The sequence below is a fragment of the Cervus elaphus genome, chromosome 1, assembly GCF_910594005.1.
Source record: "Cervus elaphus chromosome 1, mCerEla1.1, whole genome shotgun sequence".
Classification (NCBI taxonomy): domain Eukaryota; kingdom Metazoa; phylum Chordata; class Mammalia; order Artiodactyla; family Cervidae; genus Cervus; species Cervus elaphus.
In genome coordinates, this window is record NC_057815.1 from 59,965,192 (window position 1) to 59,985,036 (window position 19,845).

General features: G+C 39.3%; 1 protein-coding gene and 1 pseudogene across 2 annotated transcripts in view; both read left to right on the forward strand.

The window, feature by feature from the left end:
- Positions 1–19,845, forward strand: part of LOC122694965 (interferon-induced very large GTPase 1-like) — a 1,416,129-nt gene that overhangs the window by 197,441 nt on the left and 1,198,843 nt on the right. The gene's annotated exons all lie outside the window — the stretch shown is intronic.
- Positions 1–19,845, forward strand: part of LOC122694941 — a 51,413-nt pseudogene that overhangs the window by 13,127 nt on the left and 18,441 nt on the right. The gene's annotated exons all lie outside the window — the stretch shown is intronic.

Here is a 19,845-nt window from a genome sequence, read left to right on the forward strand (position 1 = left end):
GGTGTGTATGCCCAGGAGTGGGATTGCTGGGTCATATGGCAGTTCTATTTCCAGTTTTTTAAGCAATCTCCACACTGTTTTCCATAGCGGCTGTACTAGTTTGCATTCCCACCAACAGTGTAAGAGGGTTCCCTTTTCTCCACACCCTCTCCAGCATTTATTGCTTGTAGACTCTTGGATAGCAGCCATTCTGACTGACATGTAATGGTACCTCACTGTGGCTTTGCTTTGCATTTCTCTGATAATGAGTGATGTTGAGCATCTTTTCATGTGTTTGTTAGCCATCTGTATGTCTTCTTTGGAGAAATGTCTGTTTAGTTCTTTGGCCTAGTTTTTGACTGGGTCATTTATTTTTCTGGAATTGAGCTGCAGGAGTTGCTTGTATATTTTTGAGATTAATCCTTTGTCTGTTGCTTCGTTTGCTACTATTTTCTCCCACTCTGAAGGCTGTCTTTTCACCTTGCTTATAGTTTCCTTTGTTGTGCAAAAGCTTTTAAATTTCATTAGGTCCCATTTGTTTATTTTTGCTTTTATTTCCAATATTCTGGGAGGTGGGTCATAGAGGATCCTGCTGTGGTTTATGTCGGAGAGTGTTTTGCCTATGTTCTTCTCTAGGAGTTTTATAGTTTCTGGTCTTACATTTAGATCTTTAATCCATTTTGAGTTTATTTTTGTGTATGGTGTTAGAAAGTGTTCTAGTTTCATTCTTTTCCAAGTGGTTGACCAGTTTTCCCAGCACCACTTGTTAAAGAGGTTGTCTTTTTTCCATTGTATACCCTTGCCTCCTTTGTCAAAGATAAGGTGTCCACAGGTACGTGGATTTATCTCTGGACTTTCTATTTTGTTCCATTGATCTATATTTCTGTCTTAGTGCCAGTACCATACTGTCTTGATGACTGTGGCTTTGTAGTATACTAGAGTCTGAAGTCAGGCAGGTTGATTCCTCCAGTTCCATTCTTCTTTCTCAAGATTGCTTTGGCTATTTGAGGTTTTTTTGTATTTCCATACAAATTGTGAAATTATTTGTTCTAGTTCTGTGAAAAATACCGTTGGTAGCTTGATAGGGATTGCATTGAATCTGTAGATTGCTTTGGGTAGTATAGTCATTTTCACAATATTGACTCTGCTAATCCATGAACACGGTATATTTCTCCATCTATTTGTGTCCTCTTTGATTTCTTTCATCAGTGTTTTATGGTTTTCTATATATAGGTCTATCGTTTGTTTAGGTAGATATGCTCCTAAGTGTTTTACTCTTTTTGTTGCAATGGTGAGTGGTATTGTTTCCTTAATTTCTCTGTTTTCTCATTGTTAGTGTATAGGAATGCAAGGGATTTCTGTGTGTTAATTTTATATCCTGCAACTTTACTATATTCATTGATTAGCTCTAGTAATTTTCTGGTAGAGTCTTTAGGGTTTTCTATGTAGAGGATCGTGTCGTCTGCAAACAGTGAGAGTTTTACTTCTTCTTTTCCTACCTGGATTCCTTTTATTTCTTTTTCTGCTCTGATTGCTGTGGCCAACACACCAAAATTATGTTGAATAGTAGTGGTGAGAGTGGGCACCCTTGTCTTGTTCCTGACTTTAAGGGAAATGCTTTCAATTTTTCACCATTGAGGATAATGTTTGCTGTGGGTTTGTCATATGTAGCTTTTATTATGTTGAGGTACGTTCCTTCTAGTCCTGCTTTCTGGAGAGTCTTTATCACAAATGGATGTTGAATTTTGTCATAGGCTTTTTCTGCATCTATTGAGATAAGCATATTATTTTTATCTTTCAATTTGTTAATGTGGTGTATTACATTGATTTATTTGTGAATATTAAAGAATCCTTGCATTCCTGGGATAAAGCCCACTTGGTCATGATGTATGATCTTTTTAATATGTTGTTGGATTCTGTTTGCTCGAATTTTGTTAAAGATTTTTGCATCTATGTTCATCAGTAATATTGGCCTGTAGTTTTCTTTTTTTTTTGTGACATCTTTGTCTGGTTTTGGTATGACGGTGATGGTGGCCTCATAGAATGAGTTTGGGAGTTTGCCTTCTGCAATTTTCTGGAACAGTTTGAATAAGATAGGTGTTAGCTCTTCTCTAAATTTTTGGTAGAATTCAGCTGTGAAGCCATCTGGTCCTGGGATTTTGTTTGCTGGAAGATTTCTGATTACAGTTTCGATTTCCTTGCTTGTGATGGGTCTGTTAAGATCTTCTATTTCTTCCTGGTTCAGTTTTGGGAAGTTATACTTTTCTAAGAATTTGTCCATTTCTTCCAAGTTATTCATTTTATTAGCATATAGCTGCTGGTAGTAGTCTCTTATGATCCTTTGTATTTCAGTGTTATCTCTCCATTTTCATTTCTAATTTTTGTTGATTTGGTTCTTCTCCCTTTGTTTCTTAATGAGTCTGGCTAATGGTTTGTCAATTTTATTTACCATTTCAAAAAATCAGCTTTTAGCTTTGTTGATTTTTCTTATGGTCTCTTTCGTTTCTTTTGCATTTATTTCTGCCCTAATTTTTAAGATTTCTTTCCTTCTACTAACCCTGGGGTTCTTCATTTCTTCCTTCTCTACTTGCTTTAGGTGTAGAGTTATGTTATTTGACTTTTTTCTTGTTTCTTGAGGTAAGCCTGTAGTGCTATGAACCTTCCCCTTAGCACTGCTTTTACAGTGTCCCATAGGTTTTAGGTTGTTGTGTTTTCATTTTCATTCATTTCTATGCATATTTTGATTTCTTCTTTGATTTCTTCTATTATTTGTTGGTTATTCAGAAGCGTGTTATTTAGCTTGCATATGTTGGAATTTTTAATAGTTTTTTTTCCTGTAATTGATATCTAATCTTACTGCACTGTGGTCAGAAGAGATGACTGGAATGATTTCAAATTTTTTTGAATTTCCCAAGGCTAGATTTATGGCCCAGGATATGATCTATTCTGGAGAAGGTTTCGTGTGCACTTGAGAGAAAGGTGAAATTGATTGTTTTGGGGTGGAATGTCCTATAGATGCCAATTAGGTCTATCTGGTCCATTGTGTCATTTAAAGTTTGTGTTTCCTTGTTAATTTTCTGTTTAGTTGATCTATCCATAGGTGTGAGTGGGGTATTAAGGTCTCCCACTATTATTGTGTTATTGTCAATTTCCCCTTTCATTCCTGTTAGCACTTGCCTTACATATTGTGGTGCTCCTATGTTGGGTGCATATATATTTATAATTGCTATGTCTTCTTGGATTGATCCTTTGATCATTATGTAGTGTCCTTCTTTGTCTCTTTTCACAGCCTTTATTTGAAAGTCTATTTTATCTGATATGAGTATTGCGAGTCCTGCTTTCTTTTGGTCTCCGTTGGCGTGGAATATTTTTACCAGCCCTTCACTTTCAGTCTGTATGTGTCCCTTGTTTTGAGGTGGGTCTCTTGTAGACAGCATATATGGGGTCTTGCTTTTGTATCCATTCAGCCAGTCTTTGTCTTTTGGCTGGGGCATTCAACCCATTTACATTTAAGGTAATTATTAATAAGAATGGTCCCGTTGCCATTTGCTTTGTTGTTTTTGGTTCGCGTTCATACAACCTTTCTGTTTCCTGTCTAGAGAAGATCCCTTAGCATTTATTGAAGATATGGTTTGGTGGTGCTGAATTCTCTCAGCTTTTGCTTGTCTGTAAAGCTTTTGAATTCTCCTTCATATCTGAATGAGATCCTTGCTGGGGACAGTAATCTGGGTTGTAGGTTATTCTCTTTCATTACTTTCAGTACGTCCTGCCATTCCCTTCTGGCCTGGAGGGTTTCTATTGATAGATCAGCTGTTATCCTTATGGGAATCCCCTTGTGTGTTATATGTTGTTTCTCCCTTGCTGCTTTTAATATTTGTTCTTTGTGTTTGATCTTTGTTAATTTGATTAATATGTGTCTTGGGGTGTTTCACCTTGGGGTTATCCTGTTTGGGACTCTCTGGGTTTCTTGGACTTGTGTGATTATTTCCTTCCCCATTTTAGGGAAGTTTTCAGCTATTATCTCCTCGAGTATTTTCTCATGGCCTTTCTTTTTGTCTTCTTCTTCTGGGACTCCTGTGATTCGAATGTTGGGGCATTTGACGTTGTCCAGATGTCCCTGAGGTTGTCCTCATTTCTTTTGATTCTTTTTTCCTCTCTGCTTCATTTATTTCCACCATTTTATGTTCTACCTCACTTATCCTATCTTCTGCCTCTGTTATTCTACCATTGGTTCCCTCTAGAGTGTTTTTGATCTCATTTATTGCATTACTCATTTTTAATTGACTGTTTTTTATTTCTTCTAAAACGTTTCTTGCATCTTTTCAATCTTTGTCACCAGGCTATTTATCTGTAACTCTATTTTGTTTTCAAGGTTTTGGATCATTTTTATTATCATTATTCTAAATTCTTTTTCAGGTAGATTCCCGATCTCCTCCTCTTTTGTTAGGCTTGGTGGGCATTTTTCATATTCCTTTACCTGCTGGGTATTTCTCTGCCTTTTCATCTTATTTAGATTTGTGTGTTTCGGGTGGACTTTCTGTATTCTGGTAGTCTGTGGTTCCTCTTTATTGTGGAGGTTTCTCCCAGTAGGTGGGGTTGGAGGATTGGCTTCTCAAGGTTTGCTGGTTAGGGAAGCTTGTGTCGGTGTTTTGGTGGATGGAGCTGGATTTCTTCTCTCTGGAGTGCAATGGAGTGCCCAGTAATGAGTTTTGAGATGGGTCTATGTGTTAGGTATGATTTTGGGCAGCCTGTATGTTGACTTTCAAGGCTATGTTCCCATGTTGCTGGAGAATTTGTGTGGTATGTCTTGCTCTGGAACTTATTGGCTCTTGGGTGGTGGTTGGTTTCAGTGTAGGTATGGAGGCTTTTGGATGAGCTCTTATTAATTAATGTTCCCTATAGTCAGGAGTTCTCTGGTGTTCTCAGGTTTTGGGTTTAAGCCTGTTGCCTCTGGATTTCAGTCTTATTCTTCCAATAGCCTCAAGATTTCTCCATCCATACAGCACTGAAAATAAAACTTCTAGGTTAATAGTGAAAGGATTCTCCACAGTGAGGGACACCCAGAGAGGTTCACAGAGTTACATGAAGAAGAGGAGAGAGAGGAAGGAGATAGAGGTAAGCAGGAGGAGAAAAAGGGGGATTTAAGAGAAGAGACACAGATCTAGGCAGTACTCTGTTCCCTAAGTGTTCTCCGCAGCCCAGAACACCCACAGAGATTCACAGAATTGGATTGAGAAGAGAAGGGGGATGAGGAAATAGAGGTGATCTGGGAGAAAAAAAGGAGAGCGAAAGAGGAATAGAGTAATCAAACCAGTAATCACACTCCTGAGTAAAAATGGGTAATGAAGGTTGGGTTCTTAAATGTCCAAAGTTGATATCAAATACTGAAAAGCAAAGATTAAAAATCTAGAGTAGAGGTTAGACTCTTAAAAACACAACATTAAAAGAACAAAAACAAAAAATTTAAGAAATATATATGAAGTTCACTTTAAAAATTGGGCCCCCCCCCCCCCGCTTTTTTTTGGCCAGGTTATAGTGGGTTATAAAAATGAAAATTAAGGAGTAGTAGAGGAATTTCAAAAAAAAGAAAGAAAGAAAGAAAGACAGAAAAAAAAAGTTTTTATTTTAATTAAAAAGAAAAATAATAATAGTAAAAATATATCTAGGAATTTCTCTGGAGCTCTTGCGGGCAGTGTGGGTTCGGTTCAGTTTCAGATAACTCCTTGTTCCAGCTTACATTTCTCAATATCTATAGGCCCTTTCCAGTGTCGTCGGTGTTAATCTGTTAAATTAAAAGGGATTTTAATCTGTTGCACCTGTCCTGTCTGAAGCCGTTCCCTCTTTATTTGGCTTCTGTTTGCCAGTCTCTTCAGTGTCTAATTTCTGCCCTGACACAAGTGGGCAGAGGTGGTCTCTTGTTTAGGTTCGCTTGTTTGGTCGTGCTGTGGGGAGGGAGGGGCACTGCAAACAAATATCACTGGCGTGTGTGGGGAGTGCTCACAGTGTTCCGGCCACACTGGGTTTGCCCCTGCTCACTGCGTGTGTGCTTTCCCCGTCTACACTGCTCAGGCTCCACGCTGCTCTACAGGGAGCGGGCCCTGAGTTGCGTGCACTTCCCAGGCCCAAGCCGCTCAGGTTCAGGTTTTCGGGTAATCCACAAAGGCGCAGACTCGGTTGGGCCTGAGTTTTGTGCCTTCCCATCCATGCAGCCCAGGCAACCAGGAGCTTGACAAGAGCACTCTCCCCAGGTGCAGTGCGCCTTATTCCCTCCGTGGTCCCAGCCTCAGTTTCCGGGCACGCTGATCTGGTGCAGCTTGTGTCTCTTCTGGGGAGCTGATCTCTGGCTGCGACCCTCCCGGCAGATGTCAACCATCCAGAATACCAGGAAGTCTTTGGTTAGAGACTGGAAGCCTGTTTGCAGTTTGGCAGGGGATCCGGGCTTTGGGGCTGAGTTTGCCCCTTTCCCCTCCTCCCTTCCTCCTGACTCCAGTGGGGGATGGGCCAGTCTGCAGCTGGCTAGCTCTTCTCTGGTATTTGCTCAGTCCTTTGTTCTGGAAATGGGTGGGCAGTGCCTTAATTTAGGGCTTTTCCCAGATTAATTATCTCTTGCTATCCCACAATTAGTTCCCTCCGATTGCCCTCAGGGCATTCAGGCCCAGTCCTTACCCTAAGCTATGCCGCCCGCTCCTCTCCATTCAGCCCCCGCTTGCTGGTGGCCGATGCGAGCGTCTGGGGTACTTTTCTGCTGGGAGTTGCTTTTAGACATATAATCTGTGGGTTTTTTATTTTTCCTCCCAGTTAGGTTGCCCTCCAAGATTCGAAGGCTTCCCCCAGACCTGCCAGAGAGAGGGTTTCCTGGTGTTTGGGAACTTCCTCTATTAAGACTTCCTTCCCAGGACTGATCTCCATCCCTAAATCTATTGTCTCTCTTTTCTCTTTTATATTTGGTCCTACCTCTTTTTGAAGACAATGGGCTGCTTTTCTGGGTGCCTGATTTCCTCTGCTAGCGATCAGAAGTTGTTTTGTGGAGTTTGCTCAGCGTTCAAATGACCTTTCGATGAATTTGTGGGGAAGAAAGTGGTCTCCCCGTCCTATTCCTCTGCCATCTTAGCTCCTCCTCCCGACCCTTAAGTCTTGATCTTTCCTTTCATTTTCAAATGTATGTAAGCTTCCCAATCTTTATTGGACTTGACATATTATCATTAAACCCTATATTTATTCTCCCTGGAGTGGTGGATCTGACATTCTACTTTCAGTCTTCATGGTCTTCTGGAGATGGGAACCTGCTTCTACCTTGGGGAACTTCTCTTTTTCCTACATTTCCATTCTTGGTCCCATAGAGTCCTCTAGTCCTTGGGCTTTATTCATCCCATTCAAACATCCTTTGTCTCTTTTCATGATGTTTTTCCCTGATACACTTGCCACTTTTCAGGTTACTTTAGTTCATAGGCCAATCTTAACTGAATATCATCTCTTAAAATTTGCCTCTACCACCTGGAATAAGCACCAAATGAATTCCATGTACAGAACAGCTCAGTTATAATCCTAAACCACCTAAACTCCAAGTCCCTTTGGTCAACTAAAAGGATATCTTGAAGGTTATATGCATCTCCATAGAACAGCAATCTTACTTGTTTGGATGGCATATACTCCCCGTGCTATTCTTCTCTCTTAACTCCTTTCTATACTCTACGCTGATGCACTGAAAACTTCCCTGAAACCTAATCTGCATATGTATTCCTTCCAAGTTCTCTGGTTTAGGTCTTCAAGTCTCCACTAACAGTTCCTCTCTCCAGATTTTCCTAAACTGTGAAGCATGCTCTTATAAGTAAGAGAATCTGATTCTCCCTTGACTAGGTGGTGGCAATCTTCTTCACATCCTCTTCCCCTTCAGTGGGATTTACCTCATTGAGTCCCACATCCCTCTGGGTACTGACACTGTGGTTCCAACAGAGACTTTAGAATAATAAAAGATAGGAGGTGTTAACATTTATTGAGCTCTTAGTCTATGTCAAACACTGGACTGAACAATTCACATACTTTACAATTTGGCACACAGGTGAGGGTAGCTCCATGATTCCAGGCCTACCTAATGATCTCCTTTTGCTGCTAAACAATAGAATGTAGCATAGATGAAGAAATTTTCAGATAAAATTAAGGACCCAAACCAATTGGTTTTGCTTTAACCAAAAGGAAGATTATCCTGGATAGGCTCAACTTAATCAAGCAAATGGCCTTAAAGAGAGACTCAGCCCTTCTTTAGAGATAATTTTCCCTCCTGCTGACTTACAGAAGTAAGCTATCATGGTGAAGGAAGACCTATGAAAAAGATAAGGTGGCCAGGAACTGTGAACAGTCCTAAAATCACAAGTAAATTAATTCTGTCAATATGTATAAGCTAAGAGCAGCTTTTCTAGTTGAAACTCTAGATGAAAATACAGCTCAGTCAACACCTGGAGTGCTGCCTTACAAAACCTAGAGTACAGCACCCAGCTAAGTCATGCCAGACTCCTGACAGAAACTGGGCTATATCTGTGTTTTGAGATCCTAAATTTGTGGTAATCCACTATAAAACAATATAAAAATAATACAGATTTTGATGCCTAGAAGTGGTACCTAAAAACTTGGAAATAGCTCTGAAATCAGTCAATTGAGCAGGGACTAGAAGATCTTTGAGAGAAAGCCTATATGTTTTCAACAGACTGTTGGTAGAAATCTAATCTTTAAGTATGCCATAGTGAGAGTCAGAAGAAATTGAGGAACATGTTATTAGAAACAGAAGGAGGAAGATTCTTGTTACAAAGTGATAAAAAAAAAACTTAGCAAAATTATACCCTGGAGTTATGTTCAAGAAAATACTTCAAAGCTGGTTTTCTACGTAGGGAGATTTCCAAGTAAAGTGTTAAAAGTGACTCTTGAATTCTTTTTTCTATTTATGATAATATGTGAGAGGAGAATGATAAATTGAGGAAAGAACTATTAAACAAAAAGAAATCAAGACCATACGATTTTGAAATTTCTCACCATCTGTAAGAATTAAGAGATTCACAGTCTTAATCTCTGTTTAGTATGATTGTACAACTTTTCCCTAAAACTTCAGAAAGATTAAAAGGTGAAAGAATCAGGCACAAAAATAGGCCTTCCTATCATTTTAAGGATAAAGGTTCCTTAGAAAACTAGAAATAAAACTACCATATGACCCAACCATCCTACTAGTGGGCTATATATACGCTAAGAAAACTGGAATTGAAAGAGAAACCCAACCCCAGTGCTCACTGCACTACTATTTATAATGGCTAGGACATAGAATCAAACTAGATGTCTATTGACAGATGAATGGATAGAGAAGCTGTGGTATATATATATATACAACATAATATTACTCAGCCGTAAAAAGGAATGCATTTGAGCCAGTTCTAATGAGGTGGATGACCTTAGAGCCTATTATACAGAGTAAAGTACGTCAGAAAGATAAAAACAAATATGGTATATTAACACATATATATGGAATCTAGAAAGACAGTATTGATGAACCTATGTACAGGGGAGCAATGGAAACAATCCTAAAAGATGATGCTATGAAAGTGCTGCACTCAATATGCCAGCAAATTTGGAAAACTCAGCAGTGGCCGCAGGACTGGAAAAGGTCAGTTTTCATTCCAATCCCAAAGAAAGTTAGCGCCAAAGAATGCTCAAACTACCACACAATTGCACTCATCTCACATGCTAGCAAAGTAATGCTCAAAATCCTCCAAGCTAGGCTTCAACAGTACATGAACCATGAACTTACAGATGTTCAAGCTGGTTTTAGAAAAGGCAGAGGGACCATAGATCAAATTGCCAACATCCACTGGATCATCATAACAGCAAGAGAGTTCCAGAAAAACATCTACTTCTACTTTACTGACTATGCCAAAGCCTTTGACTTTGTGGATGACAACAAACTGGAAAATTCTGAAAGAGATGGGAATACCAGACCATCAGACCTGCCTCCTGAAAAACCTGTATGCAGGTCAAGAAGCAACAGTTAGAACTGGACATAGACAGTGGACTGGTTCAAAATTGGCAAAGGAGAACATCAAGGCTGTATATTGTCACCCTGCTTATTTTAATTATATGCAGAGTACATCATGTGAAATGCCAGGCTGAATGAAGCACAAGCTGGAATCAAGATTGCTGAGAGAAATATCATAACCTCAGATGTGCATATGACACCACCCTTATGGCAGAAAGCAAAGAAGAATGAAAGAGCATCTTGATGAAAGTGGAAAAGTTGAGGAGAGTGAAAAAGTTGGCTTAAAACTCAACGTTCAGAAAGCTAACATCATGGCATCTGGTCCTATCACTTCATGGCAAATATATGGGGAAACAGTGGAAACACTGACAGACTTTTATTTTGGGGGGTTCCAAAATTAGTGCAGATGGTGACTGCAGCCATGAAAAAAAGACACTTATTCCTTGGAAGAAAAGTTATGACCAACCTAGACAGCATATCGAAAAGCAGAGACATTACTTTGCCAACAAAGTTCCATCTTGTCAGAGCTATGGTTCTTCCAGTAGTCATGTATGTAGGTGAGAGTTGGATTATCAAGAAAGCTGAGCACTGAAGAATTGATTTTTGAACTGTGGTGTTAGGGAAGACTCTTGAGAGTCCCTTGGGCTGAAAGGAGATTCAACCAGTCCATCCTAAAGGAAATCAGTCCTGAATATTCATTAGAAGGACTGATGTTGAAGCTGAAACTCCAATACTTTGGCCACCTGATGCAAACTGATCCATTGGAAAAGACTCTGATGCTGGGAAAGATTGAAGGCGGGAGGAGAAGGGGATGACAAAGGATGAGATGGTTGGTTGGCATCACTGACTCAATGGACATGCGTTTGAGTAAGCTCCGGGAGTTGGTGATGGACAGGGAAGCCTGGTGTGTTGCAGTCCATGGGGCTGCAGAGTCGGACACGTCTGAGCAACTGTACTGAACTGAATAGAAACACAGCCACAGAGAACAGATTTGTGGACACAGTAGGGGAAGGAGAGGTTGAGATGAATTCAGAGAGTAGCATGGAAATGCACATTACCATATGTAAAATAGATAGACAGTGGGAATTTTCTATATGATGCAGGGAGCTCAACCCAGTGCTCTGTGACAACCTAGAGGGGTGGGATGGTAGGTTGGAGGGAGTTTCAAGAGGAAGGAGATATATTGTTACTTGGCTGATTCATGTTGATGTATGGCAGAAACCAACACAATACTGTAAAGCAATTATCCTCCAATTAAAAATAATAATAAATAAATAAAAATCATTTTAATCACATCCTCCCCAAAAAAGAGGATTTGGGTTTGCCTTACAGATATCAACCAAACTAGAAGTCCTCTAGGAAGCTTAAGGGTACTGTTTCCTATTATTTCAGCAGGAGGACAAGGCTTAGAAGGGTTTGTCTGGAAAAGATCTATAAACGTGGCTTCTGCCTAGAGCAGTGAATCCCATTGACATTTACAGAAGATCCACAAAGTACTTGAGAAAATCTGTTCAGCAGAAACACTACTAAGCTGATGTTGGAGAGAGTGTATGTTTATGTCTGTCAGATATAGCTGGTTTAGAATATTGTTCAACTCCCCCATTTGCTACTGATCTTCTAACTGTTTGTCCATTTGGAAAGTACAGCATAGAAATCTCCAACTAGTGCTTGCTTCGGCAGCACATATACTGAAATCTCCAACTATTATTTTAGAACTGTCTATTTCTGCTTTCACTTCTCAATTTTTGCTTCCCATGTGTTAGAGTTCTGTTGTTAGGTTCCTACCTTTATATCTTCCTGACGGGTTCACATTTTAATTAATATTTAGTGTTCCTCCTTTCCTCTTGTAACAATTTTGACTGAGTCTATTTTATCTGATCTTGGCACTGATATCTCAGTTCTCTTTTAGTAACTATTTGCCTAGAATGTCCTTTTCCATTCTTTTACTTTTAGCTATTTGTCTTGGATATGAAATGAGTCTTTTCTAGACAGCATATAATAGAATTTTGCTTTTTAATCTATTTGGAGAATATTTAACTTCTAATAGAAAAGTTTAATCCATTTATAATTACTGATAATGAAACATTTATTTCCGCAATTTTGCTTTGTCTTTTGTATGTTTCATATCTTGTTTGTTCCTCAATGTCACCATTAACTGCCTTCTTTTGTGTTTGGTATTTTTGTAGTGTATGATTTTGATCCCTTTCTAATTTATTTTTCTGTATATTTAAAAGTTATTTTAGCATTGGTTGTGCTGGAGCTTACAATTAACCTCACAAACATGTAATAATCTATTTTGAATTAATATCATATTAACTTCCCTAGGTATGTAACAATTCTGATCCTACATTTCTCCATCCCTCCCCCCTTTATGTTACTGTGTCACAAATTACATCTTTCTACTTTGTGTGCCCATTTAACATAGGCTTATCATTATCATTTTATGATTTGTCTTTGTGATCAAACTGGGAAAGAAAAAGGAGTCAGAAATGAAAAATACACTAATACTGGCTTATATATTCCTTTACCTGTGCTATTTCTTCACGTGGCTTCAAGTTTACTGTCTAGTGTCCTTTCATTCCCACCTGAGGGACTCTTTTTAGCATTTCTTATAGGACACATCTGACATCACCAACTCAATGAACATAAATTTGAACAAACTCCACGAAATAGTGAAGGACATGGAAGCCTGACATGCCACAGTCCACAGGGTCACATAGAGTCTGACACAACTCAGCAACTGAACAAATCGGAACATCTACTTGTGATGAATTCCCTCAGCATTTGTTAATCTGGGAATGTCTTAATGTCTCTTTTATTTTTGAATGATAGTTTTGCCAGGTATAGAATTATAGGCTTTCTCTTTCTTTCAGTTCAGTTCAATTCAGTTGAGTTCAATTGCTCAGCCATGTCTGACTCTTTGCAACCCCATGAATCGCAGCAGGCCAGGCCTCCCTGTCCATCACCAACTCCCAGAGTTTACCCAAACTCATGCCCATCAAGTCGGTGATGCCATCCAGCCATCTCATCCTCTGTCATCCCCTTCGCCTCCTGCCCCCAATTCCTCCCAGCATCAGGGCCTTTTCCAATGAGTCAACTCTTCGCATGAGGTGGCCAAAGTATTGGAGTTTCAGCTTCAGCATCAGTCCTTCCAATGAACACTCTTCCAATGAATACTTTAGGAAGGACTGGTTGGATCTCCTTGCAGTCCAAGGGACTCTCTTTCTTTAGGTACTTTAAATATGTCATCTCACTGCCTCTGGTCTCCATGGTTTCTTCTAAGATGTCCAGTCCTTTTCTTAAAGAATCTCCGTTATATAGGACAGTCATTTCTCTTTTGCTGCTCTCAAGGTTCTTCCTTTGTCTCTGACTTTTAAAAGCTTTATTACAACATGTCTCAGTGTGGATCTCTTATGGTATTCCTTTCTAAAGTTCATTGAGCTTCTTGTACATATAGATTCATGTACTTAATCAAAATATGTCTTGTTGGTCATAGTTTCTTCAAAATTCTTTTACATCCATTTCTATTCTCTCCTTATGAAACTTCCATTATTTGTATGTTCTATTATTGATGGTGTCTCACAGATCTCATAGGCTCTCTTCATTTTTGTTCATTCCCTTGTCTTTATGTTCCTCATATTTTATTTATTTATTTCCTCATAAATTGTCCTCATTGGATAATTTTAAATGACTTGTTTTCAAGTTCTCTGATATTCAACTCTGACTGCTCAAATCTGATGTTGAAATTCTCAGTGAATTTATTTCCAATACTGTAATTTTAAACCTAGAATTAGTTTGGTCCTTTTTATGATCTGCATCTCTTTAGAGGTGTACACTGTTTGAGGAATATCATTCCCCTGGAGTTATACAATTTTTGTCCATGAATTCCTTTAATTATTTTGAGCATATTTAAGCCAGTTGAATTAAAGGCCTTGCTGAATAACTTCTATGACTTGATTTCTCATTGATAGTTTCTTTTAATTTTTCTGTGAACAGCTCTTATTTTCTTGTTTCTTTGCAAGTTCTTTTAATTTATTGTGGAAAACTGGATATTTTAAATTTTATAATAAGATAACTCTTAAAATCATAAACTTCCTATGCTCAGGGTTTGTTTTGGTTGGTTCCTGTGGGTTTTGGTTATATGTCTAGCACTTTTCTACCTTTTTCTCTAAAAATATTAGCGTTATGTGCTCTCAGAAATGTGTCGTTTATCTTATGGTAAGTTTATGCATTGTTTGAGTTTTTTTGCCTGGAGATAAAACAAAGACATACTTTAGCATGCCTTCAATGCTTTGTTGTTCAGTCACTCAGTCGTGTCCAACTCTTAAGGACCTCATGGACTTCAGGACACCAGGCTTTCCTGTCCATCAGCATCTCTCAGAGCTTGCTCAAACTCATATCCATTGAGTTGGTGATGCCATTCAACCATCCATCTCATCCTCTGTCGTCCCCTTCTCCCGCCTTCAATCCTTCCCAGAATCAGGGTCTTTCCTAATGAGTCAGCTCTTTGCATCAGGTGGCCCAGTTTCAGCTGAGCTTCAGCTTCAGTATCAGTCCTTCCAGTTAATATTCAGGACTGATTTCCTTTAGGATTAACTGGTTTGATCTCCTTGTAGTCCAAGGGACTCTCAAGAGTCTTCTCCAACACCACAGTCCAAAAGCATGAATTCTTTGCAGTTCATCCTTCCTTATGGTCTAACTCTCACACCCATTCTTTGACATTACCTTTCTTTGGGATTGGAATGAAAAATGACCTTTTCCAGTCCTGTGGCCACTACTGAGTTTTCCAAATTTGCTGGCATATTGAGTGCAGCGGTTTCACAGCATCACTTTCAGAATTTGAAATAGCTCAACTGGAATTGCATCACCTCCATTAGCTTTGTTCATAGTGATGTTTCCTAAGGCCCACTTCACATTCCAGGATGTCTGACTCTAGGTGAGTGATCACACCATCGTGATTATCTGGGTCATGAAGATCTTTTTTGCATAGTTCTGTGCATTCTTGCCCCTTCTTCTTAATATCTTTTGCTTCTGTTAAGTCCATACCATTTCTGTCCTTTATTGTACTCATCTTGACTCTAGCTTGTGCTTCATCCAGCCTGGCACGTCACATGATGTACTCTGCATATAAGTTAAATAAGCAAGGTGACAATATAAAGTCTTGACATACTCCTTTCCCAGTTTGGAACCAGTCCATTGTTTCATGACCAGTTCTAGCTGTTGCTTCCTGACCTACATAGAAGATTCTCAGGAGACAGGTAAGATGGTCTGGTATTCCCATCTCTAAGAGTTTTCCACAGTTTGTTACAATTCACACAAAGCCTTTGGTGTAGTCAGTGAAGCAGAAGTAGCTATTTTTCTGGAATTCTCTTGCTTTTTCTATGATCCAACGGTTCTTGACAACTTGATCTCTGCTTCCTGTGCCTTTTCTAAATCCTTCAATGCTTAACTAGGCCCTTTACAATTCTGCCTTAGTCTTTAGTTTCTGCTTCTCTTGAACCTAAAGGTCATTTAGAGGTATAAATCCTATACACAGGGAACTTTTTACTGTTCCACTTCCCCACAAAATGACTCTTCTCAGTCTTTCTTACCAAGTTTTCAACAGGTCTATTGTTTACCTCAACCTTAACATCTTCCCCCAGATAAGAGGGGTGATCTCTTTACCTTTCTTGTTTGCAAGGAATGCCCTCCACTTGGTTGCATTCTGATGGAGCTCTGTGCTGCACAAAATAAAAACCAAACTTTCTTCAGTCTTTCAGATAACCCCCAGGGGGCTCCAAGTACAGAAACACAATCTTTGAGATCAGGGCCTGCTCCTTTTCCTTTGAAAGCAGGGACAAAGGTCTCACAATGGGAATGTGACCTATATCTTCAGGACTCTCTCAAGCAGGGGAGGAAGGTGGCCCAAAGGCAAGTAAAAGTGCCACAACACTCCCCTCCCATGTTTAAGTTGCCTTTTTCTTGATCAGCACACATAAACGTTTGTCTTCCAGATTTTCAACAAAGTAGATTCTGATGTTTTTTCCTCATTTATTGTTTCAGTAGAAGGATGGACCCCTGGAGTTACTTATCACTTCATATTTGCAGATATGTTCCCATATAATTATACTTTTCATAATGGTTGTGCTTAATAACTGTCTTACAGAATCCTGAACATTTACCAATTTTCTCATGAGACGGTATAGGCTGGTTCCAGGATACCATGAAATATAATCACTGAAGGCATAACAGATGTTTACAGAGGTTTCTGAGAAGGCACTAAGAGGGAATCTGTAAGAAAAGTTTCCAAAATCAGTCAAGAATTGAAGGCCTATGACTGAGAGTCTATTCCTCCCTGAAAATGCTCTTGTATGCTTTTCTAACCATTTAATCACATATTCTTGCCCCCTACACATACTCCACTTCTAATCTCAATGAGAGTCTCTCACAACATAGACCCTTACCTGCTCTAGCTCTCAGTTATCAGAAAAGCTGAGGATTTTAGGCTCCTTTCAGCAGGCAAAGTAATAAAATATTGCAGTACCATAAGATAAATGTCAGATAATATTCTAAATCAAGCCTTTGTAGAAGAAAATGTCTGAACCAAAATTTCATAGGCTGTGTTATTATTTTAAACATTATAGTTATAACTAGGGTCATAGGATATAAAAACAGTACTGAAATGTTTATTTGTAAACTAAACTTCTGTTGTAAGAATGAAGTTGAGACAGAATCTATAGTACATGACAATATTTCCTTATGTGGAAAAGTTTTCTATCCTTGCCAAGGCACTGCTAAATTTAAAAAAAAAAAAAGAAGAAAAACTATTGTTTCTGGAAAATGAGAGAAAGAGAAATAAAATTGAAAGCATTTCCACAGCAGCGGGTAGAAGCAAAGGAGGGGCTCACCTTGACAGCTGGGTGAGTAATAGAGGTTATATGTGTGATGTTCCACCCAGGGGCACACACACACATACACACACAAGATAACCCACCTTATAATCAGTAGTCCTCTTCTTATAATAATATTACATTTATTATAACATTGTAATAGTATTATAATTAATATCATATTGTTATTATTTACTATATTATATCAATTTATGTATGAATTATCTGTCTCCTCACTGTGGGTGAGCAATGACATCTCTGTCTTCTTCAGCAAGCAATCTATAGAACTTAGAACATTACTGACAAAAGACCAGTATTGGTAAACACTGAAATAAATGTGGGGCATCCTTGGTTTGGGCTTCCCTGGTGATTCAGATGGTAAAGTATCTGCCTGCAATGTGGGAGACCTGGGTTGGGAGGATCCCCTGGAGGAGGGCATGGCAACCCACTCCAGTATTCTTTGCCTGGAGAATCCCCATGGACAAAGGAGCCTGGTGGGCTACAGTCCACGGGGTCACAAAGAGTTGGGAGTAACTAAGCTTATTCATATTTGATGACTCAGAGAGTAAAGAATCCACCTGCAGTGTAGGAAACCCAGATTCGATCCCTGGGTTGGGAAGATCCCCTGGAGAAGGAAATGACTACCCACTGGAGAACTGCCTGGAGAATTCCATGGACAGAGGACCATGGGGGACTACAGTGCATGGGGTCGCAAAGAGTCAGACACAACTGAGCAACTAAGCACAGCATAGCACACATAGTCACACTTACTAAGATAATGTTTCAAGTTTTTGGAAATATTATAGTGAAAGGAATAAAGAGGTTGAGAACTTAAAGAGGAGACAAACTCCAACCTGTATTTATTTAGAATAGGAATGTCTGAGCATGTCTGGGGACTAATATGAAACAATCAGGGGAATAAGACAGATGCAAAGTAAGAAATAAAGGATAAGTGAGAGAGCAAAGCTCAAAGAAGGTGGATGAACCATATGCATTCTCTGGAGAAGGGGATGGCAAACCACTTCAGTATTCTTGCTTTGAGAACCCCATGAACAGTATGAAAAGGCAAAAGATACGACACTGAAAGATGAACTCCCCAGGTCAGTAGGTGCCCAAGGTAGGTGCCCAATAGGCTACTGGAGAAGAACGAAGAAATAACTACAGAAAGAATGAAGAGATGGAGCCAAAACTAAAACAATGCCCAGTTGTCGATGTGCCTGGAGATGGAAGTAAAGTCTGATGCCGTAAAGAGCAATATTGCATAGGAACCTGGAATGTTAGGTCCATCAATCAAGGTAAATTGGAAGTGGTCAAGCAGGAGATGGCAAGAGTGAACATCAACATTTTAGGAATCAGTGAACTAAAATGGACTGGAATGTGTGAATTTAATTCAGATGACCATTCCATCTACAACTGTGGGCAAGAATCCGATAGAAGAAATGGAGTAGCCCCCATAGTCAACAAGAGTCCAAAATGCAGTACTTAGGGGAAATCTCAATAATGACAGAATGATCTCTGTTTGTTTCCAAGGCACACCATTCAATATCACAGTAATCCAAGTCTATGCCCCAACCAGTAATGCTAAAGAACCTGAAATTGAACAGTTCTATGAAGACCTACAAGACCTTTTAGAACTAGCACCCCAAAAAGATATCCTTTTCATCTTAGAGGACTGGAATGCAAAAGTAGGAAGTCAAGAGCTACCTAGAGTAACAGGCAAATTTGGCCTTGGAGTACAGAATGAAGTAGGGCAAAGGCTAACAGAGTTTTTCAAAGAATAAGCCCTGGTCATAGCAAACACCCTCTTCCAACAATACAAGAGAAGACTCTACACATGAACATCACCAGATGGTCAATACCGAAATCAGGTTGGTTATATTCTTTACAAAGAAAGATGGAGAAGCTCTATACAGTCAGCAAAAACAAGACCAGGAGCTGACTGTGGCTCAGATCATTAACTCCTTATTGCCAAATATAGACTTCAATTGAAGAAAGTAGGGAAAACCACTAGACCATTCAGGTATGACCTAAATCAAATCCCTTATGATGATACAGTGGAAGTGACAAATAGAGTCAAGGGATTAAAACTAATAGTGTCTGAAGAACTATGGAAGGAGATTTGTGACACTGTACAGGAGACAGTGATCAAGGCCAACACCAAGAAAAAGAAATGCAAAAAGGCAGAATGGCTTTCTGAGGAGGCCTTACAAATAGCTGAGGAAAGAAGAGAAGCTAAAGGCAAAGGAGAAAAGGAAAGATAGACCCATTTGAATGCAGAGTTCCAAATAGCAAGGAGAGATAAGAAGGCCTTCCTCAGTGATCAATACAAAGAAATAGAGGAAAACAATAGAATGGGAAAGACTAGAAATGTCTTCAAGAAAATCAAAGATACCAAGGGAACATGTCATGAAAAGATGGGCAAAATAAAGGACAGAAATGATATGGATCTAACAGAAGCAGAAGATATTAAGAAGAGGTGGTAAGAATACACAGAAGAATTATACAAAAAAGATCTTCATGACTCAGATAACCATGATGGTGTGATCACTCACCTAGAGCCAGACATCTTGGAATACAAAGTCAAGTGGGCCTTCGGAAGCATCACTATAAACAGCTAGAGAAGGTGATGGAATTCCACTTGAGCTATTTCAAATCCTGAAAGATGATGCTGTTAAAGCACTGCACTCAATATGCCAGCAATTTGGAAAACTCAGCAGCGGCCACTGGACTTGAAAAGGTCAGCTTTCATTCCAATCCCAAAGAAGAACAATGGCAAAGAATGCTCAAACTACCAGACAATTGCACTCATCTCACATGCTAGTAAAGTAATGCTCAAAACTCTCCAAGCCAGACTTCTACAAGACATGAACCGTGAACTTTCAGGTGTTTAAGTTAGTTTCATAAAAGGCAGAGGAACCAGAGATCAAATTGCCAACATCCATTGGATCATAGAAAAAGCAAGACAATTTCAGAAAAATAGTT